Source organism: Gopherus evgoodei, chromosome 2 (genome assembly GCF_007399415.2).
Source record: "Gopherus evgoodei ecotype Sinaloan lineage chromosome 2, rGopEvg1_v1.p, whole genome shotgun sequence".
Lineage (NCBI taxonomy): Eukaryota > Metazoa > Chordata > Testudines > Testudinidae > Gopherus > Gopherus evgoodei.
The window spans coordinates 25,738,944-25,754,680 of NC_044323.1; positions in this window are offsets into that span (position 1 = coordinate 25,738,944).

Sequence of the window (15,737 nt, forward strand, 5' to 3'; positions counted from 1 at the left end):
ACTCAAAGTGCAGCTTAATAGGAAGTCAGGAAATGGGATAATTGGTTAAAGAGATTCACAGTGCATTATTAGTATTTTTATTACTGCTGTAATTGTGTAGTGTTCTTTAATTTATGAGGCAAAGGAAGAGTGAAAAGAATTTCTATATATTTCCAGTTGTGCTAAACTGCTTTGAATCCTGAAATTAAAGTGCTGAGTAAGAGGCCATATGAACTTCAAGAATGATCATCATTATTATTGTTTTCAGTGTTATAAGCTGTGCTGGTCCCAGGATATGAGAGACAGAGTGGGGGAGGTAATATCTTTTAGTGGACAACCTTCTATTGGTGAAAGAGACAGGGTTTCAAGCTCTTCTTTGCTCTTCTTCAGAGAGCTTCGTGTAGCTTGGAAGCTTGTCTCTTTCATCAACAGAAGTTAATCCAGTAAAAGATATTACCCCACAAACCTTGTCTCTCTCTCAGTATCATTATTGCCAGATTTAGCATTTGTATTTGATTCACTGTCTTCATGGATATACTGTCATGGCTGAGAATGAAGCGGGCACCAAACATTTGGCAAAATGTCACAACAGAATAGCCTTTTAATAGGATTCATAGCAATACTTATGGTTGACTATATCTGTAAATATTTCAGTCCTTACAGTCCTGTTTGGTTAAGGCTGAAGAATGAATCTTAACTTGGAAACTAAAAGGTTTCTGCAAAGGCTGCTGTAAATTTTCACATTGACAGTTCCCAGCCGCTGTCTGTCTTTGTTGATATTTTTACTACCCGTTTCCCCAACAATTTAAATTCTTTTATTCAACTCTTGTCCGATGTGTGTATGATCTAATGGATAATTATTAGCCTGATCCAAGTTCATTCAGGTGCAACATCAGTAGAAGACATTACTGATTTTAATTAGAGTTTTGCCTGAGTAAATAAAAAGTATGGGATCAAGAACTGCATTTTATACTCAGAAATATAGAAAGGCAATAAAAGCAGTGAACCTGAACTTTTTAAAAAAATTGTCGTTTTTTTCCCCATACACATGTTTGTACTGTGGTTTCTTCCAGAATTTGTAATCTGTTTCCAAAACATGTATGAACCTAAAATTATTAATATAGAGATGTCTGGGTTCCCCCCCCCCGAACTCTGGGGTACTGATGTGGGGACCCACATGAAAGACCCCCCCAAGCTTATATTCTACCAACTTAGGTTAAAACTTCCCCAAGGCACAAATTCCTTTCCTTGTCCTTGGACGGTATTGCTGCCACCACCAAGTGATTTATACAAAAATTCAGGGAAGGGTCACTTGGAATCCCTATCCCCCCAAAATATCCCCCCCCAAGCCCATTCACCCCCTTTCCTGGAGAGGCTTGAGAATAATATACCAACCAATTGCCTTAGCAGTGAGGGCACAGATCAGACCCTTGCTTTTCAGGACACTGAAAATCAATCAGGTTCTTAAAAGAGTAACTTTATTATGAAGGAAAAAGTACAAGAATCACACCTGCAAAACCAGAATGGAAGGTAACTTTACAGGGTAATAAAAAGATTTAAAACACAGAGGATTCCTCTCTAGGTTCACCTTCACAGTTACAAAAACAATAATAAAACTACCTCCATAGCATAGGAAAATTCATAAGCTAAAACAAAAGATAACTTATTGCATTTCCTTGCCCTACTTACATTTTTTTGTGATTTTATATGGACTATTCCAGGTATATTTTCAGGACATGTTGTATCTGTTTGGCTTCTCTCTCTGTCCAGAGATGGAACAAAACAAAGAGAACAACAAACAAATCCTTTCCCCCCCACCCACCAGTTTGAAAGTATCTTATTTCCTAATTGGTCCTTCTGGTCAGGGGCTAACTAGGTTATTTGAACTGTTCAACCGCTTACAGGTAAGGCAATTCAGTATAGCTGCCAAGGAGGGATTTTATACTACTGCATAATCAAAGGTTGTTTCCCTTCCCTCTATATTTATGACAAGATATTATTTTCAACACTTTCCCAAAGGTCTTACTGAGATCAGAGGCTTCATTTTACAAGGAACCTAATGAAGGAAAATTGAAATTAAGCCCTACATTGAGAGTCAATAATTGGATGGAGAAATATGGAAAAAATAAAGCTTATGAAAAGAGAAAAATATTCAGATCAGTAATCCAGTGGGTGGCACTTTTCCATATGAGTCAGTTTTTGAACCACCGTCCTTGCTTAGAATTATAGAGCATCCTGCTTCTGAGGGTGACATTATAACAGAATAATTAATCAGATTCAAGCTGCACAAATGTAAGCTGATAGTTCTAGAGAATGGCAGTTGGAATCCAAAATACAATCAGTGGAAGGGAGAAACCTGAACAATAGTCATTCAGAAATCATCAAGGGGTGATGGAGGACAGCAAAGTATTATGCCAGCAATAGAGGGCAATGAAATCTACAGCGAGGTATAACAAGACAGAATATCATGGAGCAAGAACTGGAAGAATTTCTAGAGCTGTTAAACCCATCTCCTCAAATATTTTCTTCAACTAATTTGAATTTTTTCATGAAAAATGTTGTCAAACATTCCGACTTTTAAAAACATTGATCAATAGCAATGTCCTTCTCTTGAAGGCTCTGGAAGGACTGCACTTGGAATGTGGCAGTCAGGTTGGGAACCTCATTGCTAGAAAGTTATTGATGAATTTGAAAGATTTCAGAGAAAAGCAACAAAAGTGATTGGGGAAGTGGAAATTTGAGGCACTGTGTTTGTTACTTACGACTATGGCTTCATTTAATTCTCAAATAGAAGAGCCACAAACCAAGGTTTTGGCTATCCCATCTCATGATCCTATTTTCTTTGTTTACATTTTCACAAATGTCAATAGCTACCCATGAATTCCCTTCCAAATTCCAACTTACTAATGCCATTCTGTCTACCTAAAATACCCTGTTAAGCAGGTCTTTATTTCCTGCCAGAAACTGTAGTATGTTCCTACTATGTGTAAGTAGCTGTTACATTTCAACCATTAATAACATTTCAGTGGTGGGTGAAATCCAGTTTGTTCATCTATTTGGGATTCATAGATTCTAGGGTCAGAAGGGACCAATGTGATCATCTAGTCTGACCCCCCCGCACAAAGTAGGCCATAGAATCCTACCCATCACTTCTTTAACAAATCCCTAACCTATGTCTGAGTTACTGAAGTCTTCAAATTGTGGTTTGAAGACCTCAAGCTGCAGAGAATCCACCAGCAAGTAACCCATGCCCCACGCTGCAGGGGAAGGCGAAAAACCTCCAGGGCCTCTGCCAATCTGCAGTGTGATCAAGGCTATTATATAAAAACAGGTTACCATTCTCAACCAGAGTCCAGGAGCCCTGTGTTCTAATCCTTGCTCTGTCACTAAACAGCAGTGTCCTTGGGAAAGTTGTTTTACTCTATATTCCTCTGTTTTCTCTCCCATACTTTATCTTATCTATTTAGACCGTATGTTTTTTGAGACCAGAACAGTTGGGTTGTTTCTAAAGTGCCTAGCAGAATGGGGCTTCAATCTGGGTTGGGGCCTCTATGCCAGAGGTGCTGACTTTCTAATGGGCCAAGGTGTGCGTGACCCCCAGCTCTGCCCCAGGCCCGTCCCCACTCCACTCCTTCCTCCAAGGCCCAACCACTGCCCCTCCCCACCTTGCCTCTTCCCACCCCACTTGGCCCCTTCCCCCAAGGGCACCCCGCCCTAGCTCTGCCCCGTCCTCCCAGCGCCTTCTGCACACGGCTGAACAGCTGATAGCAGCAGATAGGAGGGACTAGGAGGGAGGAGGAGGTGCTGATCAACTGGGCCGCCAGCGAGCAAGAGGCACTGGGGAGAGGGGCTGCCAGTGGTGCTCAGCATCCACCTTTTTTTTCCCGTTTGTGCTCCAGCCCTAGAGCATCCACGGAGTTGGTACCCAGGCTCCATGCTCTACTGTGCTACAATTAATAATCATGAATAGTAGTATGTAATTGAAATTAAAATGTTCCAGTTTTGTCTTCTTTTATTTAACCCATTTTATTTTCCAGATTCAGACGTCCAACTTCAGATTCCTACGTGTTGCTTATATCGCTGTCCATTGCTTCATTTAATTAAAAGTAGAAATAGATCTCAAATGTCATGGTTTAGAGTCGATCACATAAATGTCTAACCTTCTGTACTATACCTGTGTGAAGAGGACTGTTTGTACATTCCTAGTTTCATGATTTGATGAAGTGTGCCCCTTTCCCCTGCTACTTTTCCGTGCTTCCACAAAGCCTCTTTTTAATTGGATGAGTGACAAGATTGTAAAACATGTTTCAAAATGTAAAAGTTTCCAGTGAAGAACGTTTGGCTGCCTTATGAACTTTGAATTGAAGACTGTCTCTAAGAATATTGCATTTTGCAGCTTGCTTTTATTGTACAATATCAACAGCGATTATTGCTTTCCTTTTCACACTGTTCTAACTTGTTTTTGTCATTCCTCTCAAGGGTAACATGCACTGGATAATAATAACAATAAAGGTTCATTCCTCAAGCATGCAGTATACTACACAGTGACTGAATTGTTCTAGACTCCAGAGGTTGAGAAAGAAAACTGATGTGAATGATGATAGGTGAAAAGGTCACAATTTCATTCTTGTATAAAATAATTTTTGGTGCCCGTTTCGCTTATCTAAGTTTTTTTTTTCACTTTTCCTGGAGGGTTTTGATTTAAGTCTCTTTGTAACTCTCTTTAAATGATTTATGATGTGTTTCACACTCTGTTACCTCCCTCTGCATTGTAAATGTCAGTGTGCCACATGTGAGTGATGGAAAGTTAACATGCCATGGGGTTTTATTGACAAGTCTGTGTTGGTGAAAAAAAATATTTTTAGTTGGTAAAGCACTACATTTATTATCCAAAATCTCTTGACAGTGGTAATGATAACACATGAATGAGGAAAAAAACACACTGTCAAGACCTTCTCGACACATTGGAGCAGAATACGAGTGAGAGTAAGAGACAGTTCCAGGATCTCAGGAAGGGGTTTGTATTAAAAAAAAAAGACAATATGAAAACTATATATATCGCAGTGTATTATTTTAGATGATTGAAAGGCAGTGTGGCCCAGTATATAAAACACTGGACTAGGATTCAGGAGACTCACGTTGTATTCCTGGATCTGCCACTGCTGGATGACTGTGCTCAAGTCACTTCAACACTCTTTGCCTCAGTTTCCCAGTCTGTAAAATAAAGATAATGATACTGACCTCCTTTGTAAAGTCCTTTGAGATCTACTGATGAAAGTTCTATATATAAAACTAGGTATTATGATTATTGCTCTGTATGCTAATGTGGATAAGCAGTTGATACAATCTGAATGTCAGAATCCTATCAGGTTAGAATACTGACAAGTATTCTGGGTCGTCCTATGAATAGGACACTGGTCTTAGGAGACCTGAATTTCTGTTCCTAGCTCTCCCACTGACCTCTCTGCCACTGACCTCCTCTGTGACCTTGGGTAAGTCACCTCACCCCACTGTTTCCTCATTCACTTTCAATGAGACTTGTGCTCTGAAGTCACTGAGGAGTCTACACTGCAATTAAAAACCCATGGCTTCCCCATGCCAGCTGATTTGGGCTTGCAGGCTCAGGCTAAGGGGCTGTTTAATTTCAGTGTAGACCTTCAGGCTTGTGCTGGAGTCTGGGCTCTAGGACCCTGTAAGGTGGACGGGACCCTGAGACTGGGCTGCAGACCAAGCCCAAATGTCTACGCCACAGTTAAATGCCCCCTACCACCAGTCTGAGTCCTGCAAGCCCAAGTCAACTGGTACTGGGCAGCCACGGGTGTTTAAATGCAATGTAGACATACAGTGCAGGTATGCCTACACAGGCATAGGCGGGCCCAGGTCAGCCAACTCGCTCATGGGCCTCAGCCACTGGGCTGAAAAATTGTGGTTTGGCCTTGGGCTGGAGCCCACGGTCTGGGGGTCCAGGCCAAGCCTAAATATCTACACAGCAATTTTTCAGTCTGAGCACCATGAGCCTCACTCAGCTGACCTAGAGGATTTGGAAAACCCCACCTATACAGATGTTTCTCACAATGTGTTTGGTGCCTAGCGCAAGGCGGCTCTGATCTCAGCTAGGGTCTCTAGGTGCTACCATAGCACAAATAAACAACCACAATAATATATTGAAGCATATTTCAACAGTCATGATATCTGAAGTCAGTAAACAAAGAATTTGATTTTCTAAATAATTTACTAGGTGAGTTGCTTTACTGGTCATTTTCTAGAAAGGTTTCCCATGAAAATACAGTTCATGAGACTAGGGCAAAGAATTATATGCATATTCCTCTTTTGCTTGCTTCTAAATCAATAAAGCATTAAAATGTCCTTCTCAATATGCCTGCCCTTGAGCTGACAATGTTGCTTGTGTCTTTGGAAAAACATGACACTTTCTGACATTTGTAGAAATAGCAATTACTCACAGTAAAAAACAAAACAAAACAAAAACAGCAAAACATAGACAATGGCCAACATTCAACAGTATGTTCAAAACTGGGTTAGATACACAGTTACTCAAGTGAATATCTGTTAAAGAAAATAGAGCTGGTAAAAATATCCATTTCCTGTCAACTGAACCAAAACATAAACACTATGCTGCATCCATTGTGAGCACATGCAGTATTTATTAAGCCCTTTACAAAACTTTGGTTTATCTAGTCTGTCATCTCTAGGGTCCAATTCTGTGCCTGTTGAAGTTAATGGATAAACTTCTATGCACTTCAATGGCAATAGCATTGAGTACTTAAATTTCATTACACAAACTAAAGCCTAAAATCTCAGCTGTTGAGAAAATGCTCCATTGTTAAGGTGCAGATATATTACCCATTACACTGTTACTTTAAAAAAAATGTGAAGAGGCCCCGATTAGTGCTGTGGAAAACTTTCAGTTAAAAAGAATTGATGGAAAATTAGCAAAATTATGTTGTGTGTGTATATAAAGTGCCTACTTTCCTTTAAAAAAAACCTCTGAAAACTTGAATACTAAACATTTTTTTGATTTCCATCTTTTTGGGGGGGGGGCAAGGGAAGGAGGTGGAGGGGAGAGGAAAGTTGCTGAAAACTGAGCTTTTTTTTTCTGGAAAAAAAGTTTGATCAGCCCTGGTCTCAATTAACAATCGAGTTCTAAAATAGTATAATCTACTTGCCAGCTCCTTGATAGCTATTAGGCACAGGAAATACAGGAAGAAAAAAAAAAGAATATTTTAACTTGCAACTAGGCATCTTAATCCTGTGTAGTATTTGATTTTGTGGTATTGCCTCACTGACGCAGTACCAATAAACCCAGTAAATGCAGTTCACTCATTACCTTCAAACTACAACCTACAAATCCATTCAATTCTTGCAAATGTCAAACTGTTACCCAATCAATAATATTGGAATAAGCACTGGAAATGTTGCAAACAGGAGCACTTGAAAATGAGAAGGCATAAGAAATTCCAGTGAATTTACATTACTCAAACATTATCCATATAAAATCTGGAACATAAAGATCTATGTGGTATTGCCCCAAACCTTACACGTCCTGCATGTTTATTTTGCATATTAATACCTGAAAGCTTTTCTAGCTCAAAGCTGTTACAGAGCAGTGTTGAGATATTGGCTTATTCCCAGAGCTATATCTAAGACTGAAACAGTTTATGTGTTCCCTGAATTTTGTTTTAGAAAACAAGAATCAACTATTTTAAACTAAAGGCTGGAATATCAATTTACCGTAGCCAAATGTAGTTGAAGAATTGATTGCAAGGAAACAATACATCCATTAGTGAAGTTTCCCTTTTCACATTTTGTAAAATCAGTATTTCCTTGGAATTTTTTGTGCATGGAATATGGTCAGTTGTAATGACTTCAGCCTAACTTTGATTGATGAACCAGCAGTGTTTTTCATGGAATTGCTTTGTCAGTTCAAAAGTGCAGGAACTACAGAGTCACAATTTGGAGATGAGCAGTGGAAAAGTCCTACTTCCCGTACAACAACAAAAAAAGTTAACTAATGATAGGTCTAATGTAATGTATTGAGAAAAGCAATACAGCCACATGCTATTGTAACCAATCCCCCTCTTGTCTCATGTTGGCTTGAACCTAAGCCCAGGAGAGCAGCGTTATATGGAAATTTGGTAGTGTTGGTAGCTAAGGTAAACACACCACAAATTCTGAAGGCAAGTGCTATGAGCGCTCCAGCTATTAGAGTATCTGAGCACTGGATGCTTGGTGGGTTGCTCCAAAATGACACCCACAGACAGGGATCAGAAAGTGAAAAGAACTTTTGCTCTCTGCTTGAAAAACATAATATAGTACATGGATTAGCAAGGATATAGAGTAATTTGATGAAAAGCGTAACAGTAAATAACATTAGGATTTAACACAATTAACAATGTTAATAATTAATAGCTGATCACAGTTATCATTTGGGTGTAGACTGGTTCTTGTCTCTCAGGCCCACCTACGTCTCCCGAGGGGATCCACACTCTGATAGGAGACATCATTCTCATGTAGAGATTCTAAAATATTTAGGCCTTATTTGTACTGAACAGATGTCTCTTATTTTACTCTTCATCCATCTAAGTCTCTGGACTGGGCTTCCCAGTGTTTCAGTCTTTCTCCTATAGGCTGGAATCCAATCAACGCTTACTGTGCTATCTGGGTTGTGGGTTCCTCGTGGCCTTCTTGATCCTTAGACCAGTTCCATGGATGCCTCTATGGTTTAACTAGATTCCCCAAAGACTTCTGTTATATCTCATTGTATTTGGGGTATTTTTGATCCCTCTCCTTTTACTTGGAAGGGTTAGGGGGAATTTCTCCATGGGGTCCACTTCTGATAGATTTAGAGGTTCAGTCCATAAGCCTGGGTTTCAGTGTGTGCGTTCTGTCTCCTGCACTATGGAGAGTGTGTTGATGAGTGTAGATAATACTGTTGGCTGTGCTAATATAAAATCTGCCTCCCAAAAACATAATTCTAAAGTGATTTTCATGGCTCAGGAGCAGTTTGTGAATTGTTTGGTACAGGAGGGACTCTGGGTCAAGGAGTCTTTTGTTCAATTTTTCCCCTTGTTTACTCCTGTGGCTGTTCAATTAAAGTAGTTTTTTTCCAATCTGACACCTGCCCCCCGGCCCCAAGACTTCAGCATGAGACACTAGTGTCTGATCTCTCTCATAAACGGAGAAGGTAGTTATGTCGTTCCAATGCCAGGTCTATGTGGCTCTACATAATCATGAACAGCCCTTGAACCCGATGTTAAAGCACCACATAGATGGGGCAGGTTATACAGTGTTTGCTATCTCTTAAAATATTAAATGTTTCTTGTGTGGTGACCCTGATCACTTAGAATCATAGAATCATAGAATATCAGGGTTGGAAGGGACCTCAGAAAGTCATCTAGTCCAAATCCCTGTTCAAAGCAGGACCGATCCCCAGCTAAATCATCCCGGCCAGGGCTTCATCAAGCCTGACCTAAAAAACCTCTAAGGAAGAAGATTCCACCACCTCCCTAGATAACCCATTCCAGTGCTTCACCACCCTCCTAGTGAAAAAGTTTTTCCTAATATCCAACCTAAACCTTCCCCACTGCAACTTGAGACCATTATTCCTTGTTTTGTCATCTGCTACCACTGAGAACAGTCTAGATCCATCCTCTTTGGAACCCTCTTTCAGTTGAAAGCAGCTATCAAATCCCCTCTCGTTCTTCTCTTCTGCAGAGTAAACAATCCCAGTTCACTCAGGTTCTCCTCATAAGTCATGTGATCCAGCCGCCTAATCATTTTTGTTGCCCTTCGCTGGACTCCTTCCAATTTTTCCACATCCTTGTTGTAGTATAGGGACCAAAACTGGATACAGTACTCCAGGTGAGGCCTCACAAATGTCGAATAGAGGGGAATGATCACATTCCTCGATCTGTTGGCAATGCCCTTACTTATACAGCCCAAAACGCCGTTAGCCTCTTTGGCAACAAGGGCACACTGTTAACTCATATCCAGCTTCTTATCCACTGTAACCCCTAGGTTCTTTTCTGCAGAACTGCTGCCTAGCCATTAGGTCCCTGGTCTGTAGCAGTGCATGGGATTCTTCCATCCTAAGTGCAGGACTCTGCACTTGTCCTTGTTGAACCTCATCAGATTTCTTTTGACTCAATCCTCTAATTTGTCTAGGTCCCTCTATATGCTATCCCTACCCTCCAATGTATCTACCACTCCTCCCAGTTTAGTGTCATCTGCAAATTTGCTAAGCGTGCAGTCCATGCCATCCTCCAGATCATTAATGAAAATACTGAACAAGACTGGCCCCAGGACTGACCCTTGGAATACTCCACTTGATACTGGCTGCCAACTAGACATGGATCCATTGATCAATACCCGTTGAGCTCAATGATCTAGCCAGCTTTCTATCCACCTTATAGTTCATTCATCCAGCCCATATTTCTTTAACTTGCCGGTAAGAATACTGTGGGAGACCATATCAAAAGTTTTGCTAAAGTCAAGGAATAACACATCCACTTGAGGGGTTCCTGCCCATGCACTGCTGGCTAACAGGTCCCTGGTAAGAAGGTGGGATCTCATGATAGTGATTTATGGCATTTTGTTCTCCCGGCTGCCCTCGTCTTGAGAGAGACCACAGTTGATTGTAGGAAATACTTCCATTTCAACCAGTTGTTGAGCAAGGTGAGGAAGCATGCAGGGGTTGTTCAAGATACACAGGCCTCCCCACGGCTCAGCGTCTTCGAAGTACTTCGAGTTTCCATTGTTTCTGCTGCTTGGCTCCCATCTCCTGGTCTCTATGGTGCTGCTCAATTTTGTATCTGTAAATATTAATGGATGCCAGGATGGACACAACTCTGAATTTCTCAGAAAAAAATGGGCTGATGTTATCCTTTTGCAAGACAATCACTCAGACCCTAACAATCAGGGGAAGTGGCTGAAGGAATGGGAAGGGGAAGCTTTCTCTAGCCATGGCTCCAATGTCACTGCTGGAGCAGGTCTTCTCTCTTTGCAGGGTGAAGGGGCATAGATCCTCTCTGTGAAGAGTTTTCACGGCTGGCTCCTCCAGGTGGAAACATGCATTTGTTTTAATCTTTGCACTACATATACCCCTACTCTGGGGTGAGATAGTGTCTTCTTTCTGCAGATGCTTGCCCATCCTATGCTTGGCTATGACCCTGATACTATTATTGTCCTGGGAGGGGATTTTAATTGCACTGTATATTATAATTTAGACAGAAACCACAAGGAGCCACACCCTCAGTTAGCCAGAGAACTGTATTGTCTCATGCAGACGTTGGAGTAGAAGATGATTGGGGGTTCTCTCACTCCACCATTATTCAATCCTCTTGGCTGAAAGCTACTCCCGATCAAGTATCCGGGGCTACACTGGTTCACTTTTATACCATAAAGGCCAGTGTGAATATGTTTGTTCAATCTTGTGTGTCTCCCATTCACTTATCTAATCATCATTATGTCTCTCTCGGTGTGTCTCTCCCTCTTCCTGTCTGTGCATCCCACTGGTGCTTTAATACCAAATTATTGTAGGACTTGAATTTCACCCTGATGTTTGCTGTGTTTTGGGAGCATTGGTGGCAGCACAAGTCCCAGTATGAGCTCCTGAGACAGTGGCAGTACGTCAGAATGGTCCAGATCCAGCTGTGCTGCCAGCAGTATACCCAGGCTGGCATGCAATCCTAGCTTCAGCCCATGAATACTGCTGTATTTTTGATAATTTGTTTTTCATTCATGATGTTTTCACTTGTTAGCAAATGTTGAAATCTGGATGTAGTGCTTGTTTCATTGATCAGGATATGACCTTTGATAGAGTTAACCATAGTTATCTTTTAAAAACTTCACAGGCTTTCAGAATCCAGAAGGTCAGTGTTCTCTTCATATATTTCTTTATTATACCACAATGTTTTTAGTATCCTACAGATTAATGGGGGTCTTAGCCACTGATTCCCAGCTGGCAGAGGCATTCATCAGAGATGTACTCTGTCTGGAATGCTGTATGCTTTTAGGTTGGAGCCATTCCTGCACCCCTACAGAAACTATCTATTTTTCATGACAGGGGTGCCAGATGCTTTCCTGATTTGTCTCGGTTTTCATCATATCTGACAGTGACATGCTGGCACTTTGCATTTGTTTACAAGTATAGGAGCAGCCATCTTCTGTCCACATTAACTGAGCTAAGAAAAAATCGATCTTTCTGGGCTCTTGGCAGTAGAGTGGTCCCTCTTTTTTGTCCCAACAATTAAGGTTTTGAGGGTCTTTTTTGGATCTGAACAATATTTGTTAAGCACTCGGGAAGGAATTGAGGAGAAGGTGCAAGGCTACCTGTTCGTCAGCAAACTTGTAGCCTCAATGTTGTGGCATCGGCTAGCGTGTCTGGATGCTCACTGGGCCTTTTCAACTCAATTTAGAGGCATATTATTTATTTTTTGTAATAGTTACCACTGATTTCACACTGCTTTGCTGTTCCTGCTATTAGATGAAGGAGGCCAGAGGCTCACTGGTTTAGTTAGCAGGATGACAGCCTTTTGGCTCTGGCATGGTCAGCAATTGCTGTACTTGACTCCCCACTGGCCTGGGACTCCCTTGCCTTTTCTCTCCTCCGTCATGCTGGGGGGAGAGGCTTCCATTCTCTCCTATTTTTGTTGGCACCTGATCCATTACAGAGTTTAGATTTGCCTCTATTTTATAATGGTCTTTTTAACTCCTGGTGACTTCTGCAAAGTGCAGAACCAGACCAGGCATTTTCCAGTGCATGGCTCTTGGGAGAGCAGCTATTTTATAACCTACTTTTTCCTGCTGAAGCGCTCCTCCAGGAACCTGTTTTCTGCCTTTACTCTGGATGGGTTAACCAAGCTGTCTTACCTGATTGTTTCTAGTTGGAAGCTAGAGGTCAGTGACAGCTCTTGGTGTTCAGACCAGAATCTGGTCTGTGCGTGTTTTGGATAATACTTTCTCTGAATTCCAGCTGGTGCTCCTTCAATGGGCTGTAGGGATTGTTCTTCCAGAGGGGAATTTTATGTTCCTCTCACTAGCTATCTCTCCTTCTGAGGATGAGATCATTGTGCAACCTGGCAGATTGTCGTCCTGGAAGGGCTTGGTGAATGTTCCTTTTGCAACCAAGTTCAAGAAGCAGCTCTGTGATATCTTTGCCAAGGTGAAGTATTATGCCACTCTCTCTAATCTCCCTGATACAGCCTAGAGGATACTTCCATCCCTGGGTAAGACTATAACCCCAGTTTGGAGGACATTGTACAAACCTCCTCTTTCTAAGCACACTGGTAACATGCAGCAGAGGGCCCTGCATTGCATAATAGCAATCAATTGTGTTGTGCATCATATTACCCATGAGGTGTCTGTGCAGTGCCCTTTTCATTACGTTTCAGAAACAGTGTTTCATTTTTCCCTACATCACCCTTGTTTTATTCCTCTTTATGTTTTTTTGGCAGCAGCTTTTCAACAATTTCAGACTGTTTTTCTCCAAGCCCCTGCTTGGTTTTGGAGTGAGATACGATGTACTTGTTGGGCTGGTTTCTTGCCTGGTTCACTTTTTGCTGAGTCAGGCAAAACTAGCCATTTTGAAATCTCACCAGAAAAAGAATGGCCAGGTAGAGCCGAGTGATGTGCTCAGGCTTTTCCGCACACTGGTTGTGGCCAGACTGCAGACTGAGTGCACCTTTTATAAACAGACTTGTAACCTGCACACTTTTCAGTTGACTTAGTATGTTAACAGTATTTTGGGTGAACTTTGGCATAATGATGCTTTAGTGATCCATGTTCACTTAAAACATATTTTTCTTTATTCATATTTTCTGTGTATATGCTGACAGTGTATAACATTTAATAGTGTTTAATGTGATTTTATGGGAATAAAAGTGTTTTTCATGTCATGTCATCTCTCTCTCTCTCTTCTTTCCTCCTTATCTCCAGTTTTACGCAGTCCTCATGATTGTAGTGTCTAATCATTACAGAATTTTATCTTCAGAAGTAGGGATTGGGAAGTACAAGTTCCACACTCAAGACTGTTCTTCTGCAAGCTGAATTCCTGGGCCCTGCTGATATAGGAACCTGTGACATATGTCACCCTTCTATCATCACATTTTGAACTACTATATTTCAATATATTGTGTATCAGTAGTGAACATGAAGTACATGCCCAATCAGCAAATAGGCAGATTCCCCATATTTATTATTATTTTAACGGTGGCCTCCAAAGGGAAAAATTAAGGGTATGGCCTTTTCTGATTTATAAAGAAGTCTTGCATGATATTGTTTTAAATGGTTCCCTGTTTGTTTTTACCTTAGAAATTATCAAATTTGTCTTCCTTGATTTTGCCAGAGGACCAGAGAACTGGAGGGAAAGATTTCTTAATACTGAAGTATGGAGGGAATGAATTCCATATATATGGAGCCATTGCGAACAAGAACAGTACCTATTGACCCCTCACCAACAACATCCACTTATCTAGTCTGTCTTCTCTAAGGACCAGTTTGGCTCCCCACCAAAATTCTGAAAGCATTATTCCTTTCCCTCTATAAAATATTTGTTGAATCAAAGTGTTTGATGTGTGCTTATTGAAAAAAGCAGTAGTACAGAGTACGGATAATTCTGTTTTGAGTTCATATTCAGTCTACAACCAACTCCAAAACCAACAGTTTCCAAATAATAATCCTTCTGATTATTTAATTATCTTAATTATATAGATAGTTAGAGCATAATAAGTATATTTCTATTTCCCCAAATTGATTCTGGGTTCTTGAATTAGAAAGGATTTATCAAAACCTTTTATAGATAAAATTGAAAGAATATATATTGGGAGAATATCAATATAATGGAATTGGTCTCTTACCTAATCTAAGTACAGAAAAAGGATAAATTCTTTAAATTGTTCACTGCAGGCTGGATTCGAACTACCACACAGGCACACAGAGGCATAAGGGGATGTAAGGGGAGTAAGAATGCCCCCAGGCAGGCTACCCAGTCCTTAGATCCTGATGCATAAGAGTAAAAAGTGGGAACTGTGCATCCATTACTCCCCATCCAGAGCAGGTAGGGGGCAAGGAGAAGGGGGAGCTTTGACTCTTCTTTCCTTTCTTCTCCTTCCCGCTAATGATTTAGCCAGTACAGGAGATGTCCTAATTTCCTGCTGGCATAGGCCTCCTTGTCCTGTTCCTGAGATGATGCAGATAGACACCTCCTCCTCCACAGGTTTTATGACAAAGCCTGAATGTAACTGTAAATTGGGTGATCATACATCATTAATAACTAATTTGATTGGAGTTTCTATCACTATTGTGAACTCCACAGAATCCCTTTTAATGACTGAGGTAGCAGCCAGAGTCTATTTTTTTTCAAAGGAAAAAAAATATGCACACTTAGCTTTCCCTGAATTGTCTTTTAGCTTTTTCTTTTAGTCCCATTAGAAAGGGGAACATTAGAAATCAGCCATTTCTATTATCTTTGTGCTCTCCAGTTTACAAATTAATTCCAGTTAATTGGACACCATCACATTAGACCTGAATAAAGACTGGGAGTGCATGGGTCACTACAAAAAGGAATTTTCCCTCTGCTGATACTCACACCTTCTTGTCAACTGTTGGGAATGGATTGCATTCCTTGATTACATTGGCCTCGTTAGCGCTACAAAAGTAATCAACTGTTGAGAATAGGCCACTTCCACCTTAATTGAATTGGTCTCCATTAGCACTGACCCCCCCAACTAGGAAAGACAATT